This window comes from Eleginops maclovinus, chromosome 21 (genome assembly GCF_036324505.1).
Source record: "Eleginops maclovinus isolate JMC-PN-2008 ecotype Puerto Natales chromosome 21, JC_Emac_rtc_rv5, whole genome shotgun sequence".
NCBI classification, from domain to species: Eukaryota; Metazoa; Chordata; class Actinopteri; order Perciformes; family Eleginopidae; genus Eleginops; species Eleginops maclovinus.
In genome coordinates, this window is record NC_086369.1 from 11,040,331 (window position 1) to 11,059,492 (window position 19,162).

Consider the following 19,162-nt stretch of genomic DNA (forward strand, 5'->3'; position numbering starts at 1 on the left):
ACTTTGCATTAGGAATGAAAAGAGATTGTTTCCAAAAGACTCAAGTAGAGAATGCCCTAAAAACTCCCATTTCCGACGGAAACAAACCAACTCAAATAGCTCCCTTAGAACCATATTCCACAATCTATTAGTTTTACTGCTAATCACTTTTCTCTTTCACGCTGTTGCTTTTATTGACCTTTTATCGTAGCAGCAGTCTCCTGCTATTTCACTGTGTGTTGCAAATCCATCTTCTCTTTTCATTCCCCGCAGCAAAACAAAGAGATAATTGAATTGCACCCAACAGGCCACCTGACAAGTCATTCTCATATTCAGAATTTCTGAAGTCTCACAGTATGGCCTGCATTCTTATTTTCTGCGCAGTAAGCCCAATTGTTATTATTATAATTACTGGAATGGTAACAATTGTTTTGCAGGGGGAGTATAAGAAATGTTGCGCAGCTTTGTTTTACACCATTGAATTAAACAGTGAGACACCTCGGTGGTAAATGGTGTCACTAATAGAGATCGTACCCCCAGACTGGAGCTCTGGAGGCAGAAAGGTGCAGTTTACTATATGAATTGGATTTCCTAATTATAGTAATTATTAAAATGATTTTAATTATAACAATTTGGTACTGTGTGAAACTAAAGAGGTGTCCAAAAGTAAAGTGAAAGACCCTAATATCAAATAAAAGCTGATCATACAAAATGCATAGACATAAATGGAGATTAAACATATCATTCTGATTGACTTTCCAACGCAATGTATTCAGAGATATGGAGGTGGCATAATCTCATAAGGAGAGTATAGTGGTGAAGGAGATAAAGCAAAACTGATTGCAGATCTTGAAATGCGGTGATGACAACCGCCAGCTATTTCAAATCATGCCTCCTCTCGAGTAAAGAGCTTAACTTGAGCCTTTGTTGTGGTTAAAAAAAAAGAAATGCTAAGTTAAATCTGAAAATAAGCTTTCTGGACGGGGAGTCGCCAAGAAGCCTGTCATCCTGATTGCCGCGGAGAAGAAGATGGTCCCTCACCCTTCTCCTGCAAACCGCAAGCCGGGTGTTTCAGATCTTTTCTTAATTCTCTCTAATCAACAGAGCAACTCGCTGCAGGATGAACAGTAATGGCGTCCTGAGGTGAAGTGCATGCTGGGTTGCCAGGGGCAGGCACAAGTTGGAGAAAACAATGAATATGAAAAGCCTGGATATGCACTAAATCATAGCGAGAGTTATAACCCCCCTTCATTTAATACGTGCTGAAGTCATGACGATGAAGTCTTGAGTCATTACTCATAAAAAGGGTTTGGATGAGACTGTGAAACCCAGGGAAGAGACCGAGGCAGAGTTGTCGCACATGTCCACCATCTGTTGAGGATCCCTACGAGGCACATTTAGACAGCGCCTGGCAGTTCCCGAGACACACATGGCAGTGGGCTTCTGCTGAGTGGTCATCAGCTTGTAGAAAAACCCCTCTGGAAGTGCACACACTTTGTCGTTTGTTATATTTGTCCTGCGGTGCCAAGAGGAGGATAGAGGCTCTGAATGAGGTGGGCTGTGTGAGGCGCTGTACACGTATATATTCGTTTTATGCCAATAATTTAGAGAAAGCGCAAACAAAATGAGGACAACGCCAACTGATACAATACTATAGTTAAACAACTGGTTATTAACTCTTAACAGTCAATGATACATTAATGTTTAAAGGACTGCATTTAAATAGCCCTTCTGGTCTTAGCGGCGACTGAAAGTGCTTTACATCACAAGCAGTCACACATTCATACACAATTGGAGGAGGCTACCATAAAACACACACACATACACACCGATCGGAAGCAATTAAGCTTCAGTATCTTGCAAGCACACCCACCTCTTGAGTACGAGCTTATCCTAACCAATGGCAAGTTGAAAAAAACAATGACAATAAGAACAAAGTTATATTAAACCAGAGCTGGCCTTTAACCACATTGTAGATTAAAATAATGAAGCCGGTTAAAACTATTATCTTGACTTGCATGTCATTTTCTCTGTGCCAATATTGACATACATAATTTGCATATAGGTAATCAGGTCACTGTCTTATTAGGATTATGTGCCAAACTGTCATGCTACTGCAAACAGAGCTGTGGCTTTGGTTGTGTTGTGTTTAATGGGGATACAGACCTCTTTCATTTTTTTGCTCAGTAGCAATGCCCACAAGGAAATCAAGGGTGTAGCGAATCAGAGCTCACAGCATTAACACATTAAAGTAACAGTCACAAAATTAAAGGTTTCAAAACAGATGGTCTCATTTCATGCAAATGTTATTATGCAAAACTAAGCCTGGAGGCTTGGCTATTTTTTCATCCTTTAATTGGCAGAGAAGAGAGAGAGGTGCCAGACGTTGCAGGTGGCAAGGTAGCCTCACTTTCTTTTGTCACATCCTCAGAGAGAATTCTCTGAGAATTTTATTTAGTGTTACTTCCACTAGGGTCTCGCCACAGCCATCTGTACGCTAAGAGGGGAGCCCATTTAGCTCTGTGTGATGCAGCAGCTTCTCAAAGCCTGGTGAACTGACAATGTAGCACGCTTTTGCTCGCAGCGGGGGCTGGCTCACCAAGGCAACGGTGGCTGAGAATAAACCTTCGGTTAAGAAGGTGTGTATTATCCACCATGCTCTTTTCCTTCCCCTCTTTTATGCCCCGAACACTCTCGACTGCTGATTGGCACTATGTAGTCTGGAGTATGTCAGGATAATTAGGAAATATGATCTGAGGAGACCTTTGCATGGAAAGGTCTGCTCAAGTTGTCTCCTTTTCAATTGAGTAATAAACATTTAGCTTCTGACGTTGTTGGGCACGAAAACAAAACATTCAATTCAGTTTTTATTTTCCTGTAAAAACGGAAAAAGTGCCTTACAGACACGGTTTACGATAAACACACACAATAAAAACACAGCATAAAAGCCCTTTCACGCACGATAGAAACTGCCACAACACATACCAGTGCAGACTGACATCAGCTGATAAAACCAAAGTTGTTTATCATGTACAGGCTGTTTTTGTACAGGCAACAACACACTATATCATGTCATGTGCAAATTAAGTAATCCGATTGAAGGGAGACTTGTGGGACTTTCATTTTTGTTTTGAAGTCTGCAGAAGCCGCACACATGAGCATCAGCTCAGACCCCCACTCCCCTAAGAGAGCCCAAAAACACACAGGCACAACCAATCAAGCAGCAGAATTACCTCAATCCCTCTTGATGAAATCCAGTTTTTTGGCCGCTGATCAGATGAACCTATTCAGAAGACATATAGGACTCTGAAATCCTTAAATATAAAAACTCCTACATCCTAAATTATTAAGAAAAATCTTTTGAAGTTGCCAGGCCTTCACCAGATCAATCTTTTCTGAAAATGTGCAACTCATCAGTGGAGTCTATAATATGCATCGCTGGGTTTTTTCATATTCTCTAGAAAGTCTGCTGTTTGGGCATCAGTCATCTGCTCACCAGGGGTATGGAATTACAGGAAGTAGAGCGATTAACTGTTGGCGCACACTATACGCATAAAGAACATATGTGAAACTGCTGTATCTGTAGTGGTGACCTCTTATAATGTGATAGCACACCATTCAGACTTTGGCAGATGTAGTTTTGTTAAGTTTGGTTTCCAAACAATCAAATCCGACTCTCCAAACAAATCATTGTGAATTTGCACTTTACGAAAACGCTTTCCACTGTCAATTTCCAAAACTGACTTCCTAAAAGAGCCCGCGTGCTATCCACATGCACTCTCACTCATTCATTACGGGTGTGAGCCTAACAAAGCCTTCTCAGTGCTTGTAAAGGGTGACACAGCATACATGAGGTAACACTAAATGCCATGATCCTACTGTGTCTTGACCTTTGGGGCACCGCGAACAGCTCAGCAACACCTCTGACTATAAATATGTAAAAGCCCTGGCATGTTCCAGTCCCCCTGCAGAGCGCTGGGCCTGAATCATTTCGCCTCATGCCACAGGGCCACTGCTTGGGGAAGAGTAAACAATGTAAATAAGTCATGATGAGCAGGACCTGTTGGCACATGCTCACACAACCTGCCGCAGTGTTGTTACATTCAGTGCGACCCTCGGCCTAGAAGTGGAGGTTGTGATCAGGTAACAGTTGTTGCTTGGCAATACAAGTGATTTGATTTCCCGCTACAGATTTTGGTATTCCTTGCCAACCTCATGGCCAATTTGATAACATTGCTTGGATTTAAAAAGACAAAACACAATAAAAGAACATTCTGCAATTCATTACATCGTTAAAGGATTTTCCTCCTCATTTCTGCTAGGCATATGTGGTCATTGATCAGTGCAAGCTGCTACGGTTGCAAGCAAGGTAGAGACAATCTGGGGCAAGAAAGCTAAGAACATTTCTAAACACACTGGAGATGAGCAACTATCAACGGGGGTCTGTATGAAACCGGGCTGTAATTGATCATGAATCTGATTCCTTCTGGTTGTGTGTGTGTTTGTGTGTGTGTGTATCCATTATGTTTAATTTCCAATCACATTCAGGCATACACGTTGACGTATTTCCACGGTAAGGTTGGATGCTTGCCAATTATAAAGCAGTCACTCAAGAGCAGCCAGACTGAGTTTTGCTAAATGACGTGGCTTGATAAAAAGGATCTGGTGGAATGGCTTTTGCTTGATGACAAAATACTTAAATAGTGCTGCGCCCAATAGCTTGAAGCTTTGAAAGCTGCCAATAACATTCTATGACATCCTTTTTTTGCTGAAAGCTAAGATTTAAACAATGAAAAATAAACATAAACACAAGGGTCTTTGATAAGGAGAATATTGTGCCATTGAAATTGGACATATATTTTAAAAGAGTACAATTGTCAAACTAGTAGGACAATGGGCTCTTCTTGAGCTCTCTTCAAATTTGATTGGAGTAGTTGTACAGTACAATAATACATCAGTATATTTTTATACTACGATTGAATCTGATGATGTACATTGAAATAAATGTAAATAATTAGAGCTAAAACATCCTTTATGGTGAGCGTCATTATTAGTAAATGGCCCTGTTTTTTTTAATAGCGTTTGGCTTTTATGACTGATTCTCTTGGTTTGCTTATACAACACGATGTGGAATGCCACGTCTATGAAGATGTATATAATTGGACCCAGAGTCAGCATTTGGCTGGACCTTGATTTCACCCGATTTCATGCCAACAGTCTTACAAATCTAATTGCATCTGTTCTTCGAAATGAAATAATCGTATCAGGGCGAATATTAGCGCTGTGCTCCAGAGAACCATTCTATGCCATGTTGCGGGTAATTGTTGATGGATTCCATTTATTCCAAGGCATTCAGAGCAGAGATTGGAAGAGAAGGAAGAGAGTTACTCGAGTAGTGGTAGCAGAAGGTTGTTTTTTCGTTTGCTTGAGAAGAATGGTTTCTAAAAGCAGACAAGGGAAGGAGATGATTAATAGTGAACTCCATTATTGAAAGACCTCAGTCATAAGATGTTCTCATGTCCCTGGGGAGCAAGCACAGGACTGCAGGCTAGGTTCACACTGTTGTTTTTTTTCATTACCAGAAATTTCCTCATAACACCATGGCAGAGAAAACAACACCCCTGGGGTCCTCAATGCAGGAAACGGATGCTCTAAAACACCTATGGGGCCTGCAATTAATCCTGAGAGCATGTTACTGATTCTGTTTTTGTTCACTCAATAAAGCGTTTCCAGCCTAAAAGTCGGGCACTGAGAATGGCGATGAGAGCTCATTTTATGGCCAAGTTATCACCCTGGTCATTCAGTTTTACAAAGCAGGTCAGGCATAATAACTTCCAGATATGCTATGCAGTATAAATGTATTTCTTATTTATGTCTGTCTTTATTTGATTCTTAATCTCTGTAGCAGTTTGGAAAATGTTTGTTTATAACATATGTTTATTTCAATTGTTTAATCTGCATCACAGTTTAAATGGCTCTTTTTGAGAAGGACTATTGGCACTCTTTTGAATAGGCTATCGGTTAAGTAGACTGAGTGTTCAAATGACATTTTGAAAGCTTTTTGGAGCCAATAATGGACCGCGATGGATGTGGAGTGGACCTGAACATAACTCATTAAACGCTGGGGTGAAAAGCTCTCGGCAGCCTCTCGACTGCATGGCTGAGCAGTTCCAATCACCTCCAGTGAACCACTGGCATGAAGCTCTGGTTAAAGGAGCTACTCCAGGCAAAGGTGTTTTGTTATGTTATTGTGTGGAACAACAAGTTAGCACCTGCCACCAGGTCAGGGGAAACAGCAGTGGACATCTCTGATACTGCTGGACTGATTTTTGTAATTATACAATTGACAGTTGTAGTCTTGATTATAAGTCAAGCCCATATTTAGACGTCGTACATGTCTCCTTTAGGGCCCCAAATTGATTATTCTTGTCTTAAAATGCCAGAATAATAATAATAATAATATAAGTAAATATGGCATTTAGCATCCATCGTAAAAACATTCATCCGTAACTCCTGTTCACTTCTGCTCTCGGTAGTTTCTATTTGGCATAATGCGTGTGCTCAAAAACACCAAGACTATAGACAGCTGGTTTTTATTTCAGTAACCTTTATGCCTCCCCGTTGGTCTTATTAACCACATACTTACAGGTTCCCAAATGACTTGTTATCAGGGTTTGCATTAGAAATGAATTTGCAGGTTCTACCCGCTGATAATTCGTCATTAGGCGGTTGTAAGCCCTGCTTTATCATCTGTTTAATTCTTTATGCAGATTGTGGGGTCAGTGACCCTACAGGATGTGTGTGGCTGCGGTGAGCAAAAGTGACGCTCTTAGTAATTATTCGGTAAAGGGGGCAAGGTCAATTAGAGAGGAAATTCTCTGAGTGCAATTAAATTAATGTTAATATACATTTGTCGCTACCTCAATTAAGTGCCTCAGCTGTCAGATTATTCTGTTAGGGAGGTGTCAAAGTGGCTAAAGCAGGGCTCCCTCCACCTTTACAGAGTTAATGAACACTTCAAGCCCAGCATCAGTCACTGAGCATTTTGTGTTGATTGCTCAAAAAGGAAACTGTTCCCTTTACAATCTGAGCTGACATTGTCTTTTAGGCTGCATTTTTTAGCCTTTTAATGTAAAAAGAAGATCACATTTGACCTAGATTTACTGCCAATAACTTATAGATTGTAATGGGCAGCAGGAAATGGGCAGAAATAAAGAAGAGCATCAGTCAGCCACAGACAGATAAGTGAGAAGCAGGTAATGGGAAGGAGCCAGCGGCGGCTGGCGTTGGTGGTGATATCTCTGTGGAGCAGACGCGATGCTTGAGAGGATTTGGGAGGCTGGCTGGCAGGAAGCATCCTCACAGGAAGATAGATACTGTAGCTGTCTCAGCAGCTAGCAAATGTCTAATGTAAGCAGTTTATAATTGTTTGTAAATGAGACGGCTTCAGTGTTTTGAACAATTTCATTCCATTTCTTCTTTTTCCACTTAACAATTGCTGCCTTCAGTGTTTTGAATGCAAACTATCTTACCATAATCCAATTTATAACAAATAATAATTCAGAAGATTCTACAAAGCCAAAAAAGACCACCCAGCCTTTCTTCAACACTGAGTGCGACTGCCCTTTACCTGACAATGTGTCCCACATAAAGTGAGTCCCAGCCCCAGACATAGGGAGGAAGAGCTGTCACTGGATCCCTTATCATCCGCCACAGCATTGTGGATGTCAGGACTCCTGCTCTTTTCATTTCTTCCATCCCTTTTTTCTTCTCCTCCCTACCACCTTTTGCCATTTCCCCCTGGTATTCAAGCGGTTTGAGCAATGCATATAATCTTCAACCACCCAGCCAGCCCTAAGCCTCAAAGAGTCACCCAGATATGGACAGATGGAGGTGAGCTATCAGCTAACCTGTAACCGTGGGCCTAAGGCGATAATCATTTCAAAACTGCAGGGGGGAAATGGTTTTAATAGCCCTGTAAACGTAACGTTTGTCTGCGTTATCACACCTGGCAGATGCATCGCAGGGAGGGAAGGGGAAAAGGAAAACGGGAGGGGAAGGGGTGAAGAAAGAATCAGCTGATAACAGCCCCTCCCCAGGGAAGGATGAGTCTGGAATTAAAAAAGTGCTTCCTTCAGGAGAAAGTTTAGGGGATTAAGGTTTGTCGCTTTTCCTGCCTGTTCCACCTGCCTCTCATCCTCACCTTACCTCATGCTTCATCCACCTGCCAGCTGCTAACCCCTGGAATGAGCTTTTATGAGCCGTGCAATATGTTTGACAGACACCTCACATTTCTTACCCTCATGGTTTCAACATTGTTCTTTAAAGCACTGTTTTCCTTATTCTCTTGTCTCGGTGTGTTTTATTGACCAGGGACATTGCAACAGTGCGTTAGTGACACTCTCCTTCCTCCATCTAAAAGTCCTTTTATGTCCGAAAAGTTTCCGTGAAGGCTGGCCTGAATTGAAACACCAAACCTGCAGTTTCAAAGGCCCCTCGCTGCCGCTTTATACTTGACCTATCGGGTAAGTCATGGGTGATTCGGAAAGCTTCAATTGATGTTTTACGGGGAGCATGGTCCTGTGTTATGTTACAGCATAACTGTAATATTCCACTGTGGACAGACCTGGAATCAATCTCTGACTACAGCTCTTGGCATTTGAAGGTATTTCTCTTGGGGCTGTTTCAGTCTCTTACATCAGTGTGTGAGTGTGTGTGCACTGGTTTGGATTTATGTGCAACCCAAAATTGTTCACTTCTGATTCAATGTTAAACTTTTATGGAGTGGTTATGGAAAAGTTTATTGTTTCTTTTATTGTTCCCAAAACAAGAGTGGAGTAGCTTTGGAAAGCACATAGTTTTGAAGTGAGCAAAAGGAAAAGTGTTTTAAGTGTAATAACATTTTATTTATCTAATACTTTTTGGTAAAACATAATGTTCAATCATCAATCAATAATCAAATTAGCTCAGAATAGAAAACATAGTAAAATGGCTTGCTTGTTTTTTTTTAATACAATACATCCCCTTCTTTAAAAATACAGTCTCCAGTAGCCCATCGCTTGCATTGTGTGATCATGCCATGGCCATTTGTATTTGATGACGACAAAAGTGTTGCTGATTTCAAAATGAAGAACCGAATTCCAAATCCTAAGATGACACGCCCGGTCCGAAGTGACCATAAAAACTTAGGGGAATCTATGCAAGTTGACATTAAGCTACAAAAAACAAGGGGGAAAGTACATAGGACACACACAATGACCTCCAAACAGTGAGGGCTGTCAAAACCAGACAGGAATCTCAATCATGTTGGAAGAGGACGACATGATTGGCTGATATCCAATATCTAATAAAAGATACTGCACAACAGGAAACTCATATATCGGTCTAATCAAAAACCACGTCCTTTCTTTCTATCACCTTGAGTCCAATTGGGCCAATGAGTCTCCTCCCTACGATGACTGACTGTCAGCAGCCATGTACAGCTGACAGTGATTTCTCTTTAATGGCTGATTGAGCATGTCACCAGTCACAGTGTAACCTGCGGTTTGATATGCTGCAGGCCCGGGCCGTTTGACAGCCATGACAGCCACTGTCACCTTCAGTCAAAGCAATAACGTCCCAGCAATCAACCAGAGATGGAGGAGCGCCGGCTTCCTGTGTATCGTCACACGTAGAAAAACAGAAAGTATTGAAACTCTTCAACATCTGCTGGAGTTGGAACTGCAAGAAAGAGCGGCAGAGAGTGGAGGTGATCTATAACCGTACTCGCATCCAGACGTAAAGTAGAGGTCATTCCGCCGAGCGCCTCTCCCTGTACCAAATCGTACTTTGAAGTCTTTAGCTGTGTTTAACACTCCCATTGTGCTGCAGGGGAGAGATAACTTTCGACACACCGATCTCTCTTTTTCTCTTTCTTCTTCTCCGTTTTCTTCTGTCGGAGGCCTTGAGAGTGTTGCTATCTGCACCTTTAATGCAGTAATTAATTCTCTGACACCCTTTTCATCTCACTAGTGTAAATTATCCTGCTGCGTGCCTCTAGGTATTAGCTAACACTCTTTATTTAGTAAAGAAGTCAGGTGAGAATGAAAGCTCTTTTGTGCGAGGCGTCTTGAAGTTAGTTTCTAACCTTTGGCTTTCAAAGGTCTTCCAATTTGTGTGACTTTCCTTGCAATATACATGTGCAGAATATTAAACTTGTTGCATGAGCAGTCTCAGAACCTTAACAGCAAGGAGAGGGGACATGCAGTAATCCAATAAAGAAAGATGAATTCTGACCTCCAATGAAAAATCATGGGTTCTTGGAAAAACAATTCACTTTCTGAGGCGGCCATTATAGTGATTCACAAACAAGTCACACGGTCATGGATCATTTCCCGGCTACACTTGGTTGAATTATAGAACAAGTTTGCTTTTGGCACCCAGAGGACTCATGGCATGTGTTCAATATTAAAATGAGACTAATCCTGCATGTTTGAGATGCCCTCTTTGCTGTTTTTCTTATGCCATAGAAAGAATGGGTCAGTGTTCCGCATCGTGCTGCCCTGACACTAATACCCAGAGGTTGACAGCCATGTCTGGAAATTCAGAAAATCTTTTGTTGAATCCAAGAGGGCTGTCAGTCTGAAACTTCATTTAAAATAAAAATTCCAGTGTTTGTTTGGGATTTTGTTCCCATGGCAGCATAGATTTAGAAATATGTTTTCAACAAAACATTAATTCTCTTCACCGAAATCAAGAAGCACCCGAGAGCCCAAAATGGACCCTGAATGTGCAGATATGATTATTTAAAATGATAGGTTATATTATTACTCCCTTTGCTGTTACCATGGAGAAGGAGCCAAATGGATCGACAGCTGAATGAGCTCAAGGTTATTTAAAAAAAGACAGAAAACACCCGGAGAAGGCCTGCCTTGAATGTACCTCCACTAGACATTAATACGGAGGATATCAATGATCTTTTAAAGGAGAATTGTAATCTAAAGAAGTAAACCTTACTCATACATTGAGAATGACATACTTTTGGGGCATTTGTGTTTAGTGAAAAGTTAGAGGTGGGTCTTCGTCCCACTCAAGCAGCAGCCAGGTTCTATTGCCCAGCATCCAGCAGAACACTGCTTACAGGCCTTGCTAAATCTCACTTGATAAGCCTTACTGCTCACTGTTTTCCCTTAATTCTCACCGTTTGGCTACCCCTCACCAGCATCCAAATCCATCTCCCTAATCCTGCCTCACTCCCCCTTACCGCCTCTCCCCTCTGTCTCTCTCTCTCTCTCCCCCCTCCTCTATGAGGCTGTCTTGCTGCTCTTAGACGGATCAACAGTGGTGGAAGCTTTGCAGCAACAGCAGCAGCTTGTCTTAAAGCCTCCACATGACTCCCAAGTCCGGATGAAATGAGGCTCAGCATCACTGGTGCAGGAGTTTTGGCTCTTTTGCCTCCCACGTTCAGCCTCAACCCGTCTGTCTCACATGATTATAAGCATGATGGACTTTAACGCATTCTTTGCTGTAATTCTGCTTTTCTGAAAAATCGCTGAAATTGAGCATCAGTCTAGATTTTCCCTTATTTTGTCGTCCAAATACAGTGGGGCAAAAAAGTATTTAGTCAGCCACCAATTGTGCAAGTTCTCCCATTTAAAAAGATGAGAGAGGCCTGTAATTTTTATCATAGGTATACCTCAACTATGACAGACAGAATGAGAAAACAAAATCCAGGAAATCACATTGTAGGATTTTTAATGAATTAATTGGTAAATTCCTCGGTAAAATAAGTATTTGGTCACCTACAAACAAGCAAGATTTCTGGCTCTCACAGACCTGGAACTTCTTCTTTAAGAGGCTCCTCTGTCCTCCACTCATTACCTGTATTAATGGCACCTTTTTGAACTCGTTATCAGTATAAAAGACACCTGTCCACAACCTCAAACAGTCATACTCCTAACTCCACTATGGCCAAGACCAAAGAGCTGTCAAAGGAGACCAGAGACAAAATTGTAGACCTGCACCAGGCTGGGAAAACTGAATCTGCAATAGGTAAGCAGCTTGGTGTGAAGAAATCAACTGTGGGAGCAATTATTAGAAAATGGAAGACATACAAGACCACTGCTAATCTCCCTCGATCTGGGGCTCCACGCAAGATCTCACCCCGTGGGGTCAAAATGATCACAAGAACGGTGAGCAAAAATCCCAGAACCACACGGGGGGACCTAGTGAATGACCTGCAGAGAGCTGGGACCAAAGTAACAGAGGCTACACACTACGCCGCCAGGGACTTAAATCCTGCAGTTCCAGACGTGTCCCCCTGCTTAAGCCAGTACATGTCCAGGCCCGTCTGAAGTTTGCTAGAGGGCATTTGGATGATCCAGAAGAGGATTGGGAGAATGTCATATGGTCAGATGAAACCAAAATAGAACTTTTTGGTAAAAACTCAACTCGTCGTGTTTGGAGGAGAAAGAATGCAGAGTTGCATCCAAAGAACATCATACCTACTGTGAAGCATGGGGGTGGAAACATCATGCTTTGGGGCTGTTTTTCTGCAAAGGGACCAGGACGACTGATCCGTGTAAAGGAAAGAATGAATGGGGCCATGTATCGTGAGATTTTGAGTGAAAACCTCCTTCCATCAGCAAGGGCACTGAAGATGAAGCGTGGCTGGGTCTTTCAGCATGACAATGATCCCAAACACACCGCCAGGGCAACGAAGGAGTGGCTTCGTAAGAAGCATTTCAAGGTCCTGGAGTGGCCTAGCCAGTCTCCAGATCTCAACCCCATAGAAAATCTTTCGAGGGAGTTGAAAGTCTGTGTTGCCCAGCGACAGCCCCAAAACATCACTGCTTTAGAGGAGATCTGCATGGAGGAATGGGCCAAAATACCAGCAACAGTGTGTGGAAACCTTGTGAAGACTTACAGAAAACGTTTGACCTCTGTCATTGCCAACAAAGGGTATATAACAAAGTATTGAGATGAACTTTTGTTATTGACCAAATACTTATTTTCCACAATCATTTGAAATAAATTCTTTAAAAATCCTACAATGTGATTTCCTGGATTTTTTTTTCTCATTCTGTCTCTCATAGTTGAGGTATACCTATGATAAAAATTACAGGCCTCTCTCATCTTTTTAAATGGGAGAACTTGCACAATTGGTGGCTGACTAAATACTTTTTTGCCCCACTGTATGTGTAATTGCCATCTCAAATGTCAACAGCCCCCTCATTTGAATCATAAAAACTTGAGTTTTGGGTAACTTCCTGTAGCTGCCTTTAAAGTAACTACTCAAATCATAACTACAACAGGTTTTCTAGCGCCAAAATATGTTTGCATTTTACAGATGTTGGTGCAGTTATTGGCTCCCACATGCACAATCAAACTACAGCAAAAGTAGAAATGCGTTAAGATAACCTGAGCAAAATACATCAGGTGTGCATTTATTTTTAAATTCTCATATTGATTTCAGAATTTGTGTATTTAAGCATTTGTATCTTATATTACATCATTTTCTAGATCTGATCTGTGATATCAGGAATCAAGCAGTTTGTTATATATCCAGAGGTTATGTCAAACATACAGATTATGATAAGGGACAGAACTTCTGAGGTCGGGTGAGACTTTGCATGTTTTCTTGGATTTATTTTCCAACATAGCATCTCCTCGACAGTGAAACTTGCCTACATGTATTTTGTGACTTATTCTGATGCTCTAACCTTTTCCATCTCCCTTCTCTCCGTTTTAATACGAGATGTTGTGGTCATGACAGCCTTCAGGTGCCTGCCTTTTCTGAAAGTAAAACAATTCCATCACTGAAAGCCAAGCAGTAAGAATCTTGGTGTGAAATGAAAGCAGACAGCAGTAGCCTCCCACCAGCATCCAGACAAACCCTTTTCTTCATATGTCTAAGTAAACGTTTGTGTACAGCATGTCTGCTTATCGGTCTGTCTATAGCCTGCTCTGATACATTCTGCTGTAATGGGGAATAGCAGGTGGAGTGGCGGCCCACGCTTCTCGCTCTATGTTTAACCTGTGAGATTCAACACCCCCTGAGGTAGTGCGACACGTCTCTCCCAATGGGTGCCTGCTTGAGTATAATTAAACTTTGGTTGAAACTAAACTTGTGTCAGCAACTGCTGCCATCAGCGATATGACTGAAAACAACTTTTCTAGTTCTCTTGCTATCCCCTCGATAGCGTGGTGTGCCATTTTCCAACATCTGTGTTGTTTAGAATGAGACTCTTTTGGTTGAGCTTGATATCCATCAGAGTATAACAACATTCATAATTCACTGAAAGATTTGTACTCATTAAGGATTGAGGACTTAATCACAGACTTGGCTCGATAACATAAGGATCTTTAGCAGGGTATTTTTATGCCTCCTAATATCTTCTGACCTTGTGCATATCGACAAACAGAGCTCATTGTTGTGTGTTTATGGTGCCGTTGTTTATGTTCAGGAAAAAGCCAATTAAGGGTTAGCGCAGTATACATAGGAAAAATGAAGCTGGCTGATCAACTTGGCAACCAGACAGAGAGAAACAGACCACATTATTTATTATTACACACAACGGCCTGGAAGGCCTGCATGGAGCCATTTCATTCCCATTTCCTTCCCATTTCCTTCCACCTCAATGGGGTTCCTTATGTCTGACTCAGTTATCTCTTTGGAATAGAGCCAAGAATGTCATCTATATTCCACTCATGAGACACAATTCAAAACAGATTGTAGCTTCTATTGTGCAGCAGCATATTCCCTCAGCATTTGGAGAAACACGTCTATGCATCTGTGCCTCGGTCTATGGATGCATACGTGTTATATCTAAGGGAACTTTAAATGCAATCAATAAATCACATACCTCTGTCATAAAACAACAAACCCACCAGATAGATCTGGTCAAGACTCACGTTCTGACAACTTTAATCTCCTGGATCAAAATTCCTATGTTTATTAATATCAATAACTGTCATGCTGAACACAGATATGCAATTAATCACTGAAAACTTGGATTCTGCTCTCCAAACACTGATCTCACTTCATTTTCTGGAGTCAAATGCAACACTGTGCGGCCATGCAGCTGAGAAAACAGAGACAAATAACATTTTCAGCCGGTAAAATGAAAGGCTGCAATCCACATGAATGACATGCCGGCTCCACGGAATATTGCTACTTAAAAGTAAATGATCACATGCAAGGTGCTGTTAATGTCTTAATGTTATTGGGCTATAAAACTTGTATTGGCCTCATTTATCTCAGCTTTCACCAAGCCATTTAAAATATTACTCTGCTTTAACATACTGTACTCACAAGGAAAAAAAGACAAGTCTGGCCATTAAAACAGCCCTCTTGAAAAAGATGTACCATCTGAGCCTCATTCCACGACAAGCACTCATCCTCAGCGCTCCCCTTTTCACTCTCCATCTGATCTCCATTTCCTCTGGTCATTCCTAATGTTACCGTCCCTCGCTAAATGATTACAAGAGACCCGTCCTCACTTGTCAGGGCGGTCAGACCCTTCGTTGAAAGTGCGACAGCCATCTTGTCCCCACAGTCCTCTACTTCCATTAGTCGGCATGACTGCGGGCTCATTCCAGGGTCAGGGCCCTCCGCTACGGGCTGTAATTGCAGCGGGTGGAGCACTCAGAAGCCAGTGCACCCACCTAATGAATTGTCACCCAGTTTAATGTGAAATTACACCTGGGTGAATCGTAATAGATTAACAGGGTTGAAAAGGTCACTCTCAAAAGATAATCCATTGTAAATTGCTGATTACCTGCCGAAAGTTATTATAAGGAATTGGATTACCGAGCACAGTGATACAATCTGATCACCCTCACCTATCACTGGATTACTCTGCGCAAAGAGGTATGTTAATCCTTATCCTGCTTTAAAAGGTATTGGCCATTAGCTGATTCTTAAAGGGGCTACAGAGGACATTAGAACTTTTTATCACGGTGATGGTAGTTTGATAATTATTCCAATAATTCTAGCCTTAAATGTAACTCGTGTTTCATTCATGTAAGTATCTCATCTGGACTGACTAACTGATGCCACAGCCATGATTCTGACCTGCCTCTACTAAATAATTATACACAAGAACTTCACACTTTTTTTTCTATTAGAAAACAAATCTGGTTTAATTTAACCAAGGTCCTTTTGTTCATGCTAAAGAAACTCCTTCAAAAATGTTCGGCAAGTGTTGTTAGAGTTTATAAAGAGGACACTAAAACTGTTTCTCATGTATCACAGAAGAGAAGTCCTTCAGTCGTTTTGTGGAATTAGAGTGAGATAAGTGGGACTCATGGCAACCGAAGCAGCATTTCCGGATAGATTCAAATGTAATAAGAAGTAAAAATACAAGAAAGATGAATCAATGACAAAATGGTTTCAATAACATGGACTTTCTTGGTTCTATAAAAAGGTACAAGATAGCGCAAGTAAACGCGGGAGTCGAGAGTAGAAGAGTAAACTCAACAGAGAGCGAAATTCATGGGTTTCCCAAAATGGTAGATAACACTGCACATATCATAAACACACAACTGCAGCAGTGTTGTGTATTCTCAATGTTAAAATATATAGGCTAGTGCTGCAAACCTTGTATTCTGATACAGGCCAGCACTGAATACTGCATTGGTCCAAACATTAATGTATCGAAAACAATACTCACACTTGGAGTACGTTAATGACTGTTTTTGTAAGTTTTAAAACAAAAGAATGGAGATAGACACAAAAGCTAAAAGCAGACCTTGTGGGTACAATTCACAAAGGTCATGGACAACCAACACATGGGAATCATTTCAACCCTGGAAACTGTCCCCCCGCGAGGACATGCCTCAGGACGCTGCGCTTAGCACAAACTGAACCAAGCGCTGACTACGTTAAAACGTGGTGTGTCATCTCATGCTGTTGCTATAGTTACTATGATGCTACTCAGCATGAAACCAACTACTAAAAATATGAAGATTCTGAGAGGGTCAGGCTACATAAACCAGGACAATGGAGCCGACATTTGTGAAAAGTTATTGGGTTTATGTCCTCTTGCCAAACAAGATGCTGCATCTATTACAGAAGCAATCCTGTCTCAGTTGGAGAAGTGGGGTCTGGAGATTGAATATCTCAGAGGGCAGGGCTATGATGGAGCCAGCACAATGAGTGGGCATGTGAGTGGGGTACAACAACGCATTAGGGAGCTTCAACCACGGGCACTATTCACCCATTGCTGAAGCCACGCACTCAATTTTGTGGTTGTCCATGGATGATCTGACATCCCCCTAATCACGAACACCGTGGCTACCATTGAGAATGTTGCAGTGTTTTTCTCTGCGTCTGCTGTTAGGAAGAACATGTTACAAGAACAACCACAAGGAAGCAAGGAAACACAGTTAAGTGACAAAAGAAAAACAGGAGGCATCCCACTCATGTCGGACACACGCTGGGGCTCCAGAGGGAAGACAGTGGGTGCTTTTCTGGATCACTTCAATCCAGCTCACCAGGTTTGTGGAAAACTCTGAGCCAGCTATGCGTGCTACATATCTAATACCTTCAGCTTTCAGTCTAGACTTAAAAAGGAAAAGCAAGAAATGATGGTGTCATGGTACAGTGAAGACCTACCTCAGCCAGACTCCATCAACCAGAAGCTTCACAGATGGAAGGTACAACCAACCTCCACCAGTGCTGGAATCAACAGCAAAAGAAACATTGAATTAGATAGAAATACAGTACTACCCCAACATCCACTGTATCCTCTCCATCTACCTCACACTACCAATGACCACCTGTTCATGTGAGAGGTCATTCTCTGCATTGAGGCGGCTGAAGACCTGGCTACGATCAAGCATGGGAAATGACAGGCTTTCAGGACTTGCAATGATGCACGTCCATAGAAACAGAGCACTGGATCCTGAAAAAGTTCTCCAGCGCTGGGATGCCTCTGGACACAGAAGGATTGCATTGGCTTTTGATAGAAAGGTATAACATCAATGCTAAATTAATCCTGAAATATTTCTTATTTAAGGCTATTCATGTTTGGAATGTGATGGTGTATTGCCAACAATCAACACTCATATCTAATTCATGTCATTTCAGTGAGTCTACATTGAACTGCCCTCTCCGTGGATAATCAACACATACTAAATAAATCTATTGTTTCCTTATGATTACATTTAATGTGAATTTTATTAAACATTGTCAACATCATTTCAGACGTTTCGTGATCATTTCAGCCTCTTCTGTATGTGCTTCCAAAAGCTTTAAAAAGCACATCTCTAAATCGGGGGGGGGGGGCTCTGTTTTTGACCTAGGTATTTCCAAAAACCTGCATACGGCCATGGCCACAACCATGAGACAGAACTTTATAGAAGACAGATACTGTCTGACTTCCTGGCGAAGTATCATCCATGTCATTTCCATGTAACACACTAATTGTTGTGACGGTCATTTGTTTGTTTGTCTTTGTTCGCTCCTGTATCAGAGCTAGCTAACTGCTCTAGCTACGAGCGCTAGCTCATTAGCAACACTGATACAACTGTATTTAACTACGCAGTTGTTTTCTTGTTATAATTAAACATTAAACTGTATTTGTTGTTAATCCAGGAGTGTTCCAGGGCTCACTATTTACCTTTTCTTCAGTTCTTTTTTCTTGTCCGTGCCCGTTAATGCAGTCGCATCGCGTTGACGGTTCTATAACTTAACAGGTGTAATGAGTGCTAAGCAGACGCACCTGGGATTCTTTGAAGACGTCATGCAATATGGCGCGTTACCGTGTTCGGCCAAAACATTGAAACCCAAGTGCCTGATGGCTACAATTACAAAAATGTGTTTGCCCTGTGGCTCATAAATAAAATAATAGGCTACTGTTTTCTTGCTTTATTGAAAGGAATACATGTTTCACCCCCTCACGTCTGAATCAGCTGATGCATTTTTCATTGACCAGCAGCTCCATTAGACATGCTGACGGATGTCTCTGACACTTGTAAAGCATATTTTCATACATCTTCACAGGGATGATTATTAACAGAGATAAGCAGGGTGAAATTACACACAATTGCACTCCCTCTCCCACCCCCCTTTCTTTCTGTCCTTTCACATCCCAGTTTTGACCGCAATCATAGAATTTCACACCTCAAACCCAAGCAGACAGGCCAGCACTGTCAGACGCTGACCTAACATCAGAGTACATTTCGGTATGAATAATAGCAG

At 41.7% G+C, this 19,162-nt stretch overlaps 1 long non-coding RNA gene across 1 annotated transcript in view; it reads right to left on the bottom strand.

The window, feature by feature from the left end:
• LOC134883796 (uncharacterized) overlaps positions 1-18,644 on the bottom strand; it is a 63,119-nt gene extending 44,475 nt beyond the window's left edge. Inside the window, exons 1-2 of the long non-coding RNA XR_010168332.1 lie at positions 18,582-18,644; positions 17,576-17,638 (exon numbers count right to left, since the gene is read on the bottom strand). This is a non-coding gene — a long non-coding RNA (uncharacterized LOC134883796). The remainder of the gene's footprint in view (positions 1-17,575; positions 17,639-18,581) is intronic.
• Between the last annotated feature and the right edge of the window lie 518 nt (positions 18,645-19,162).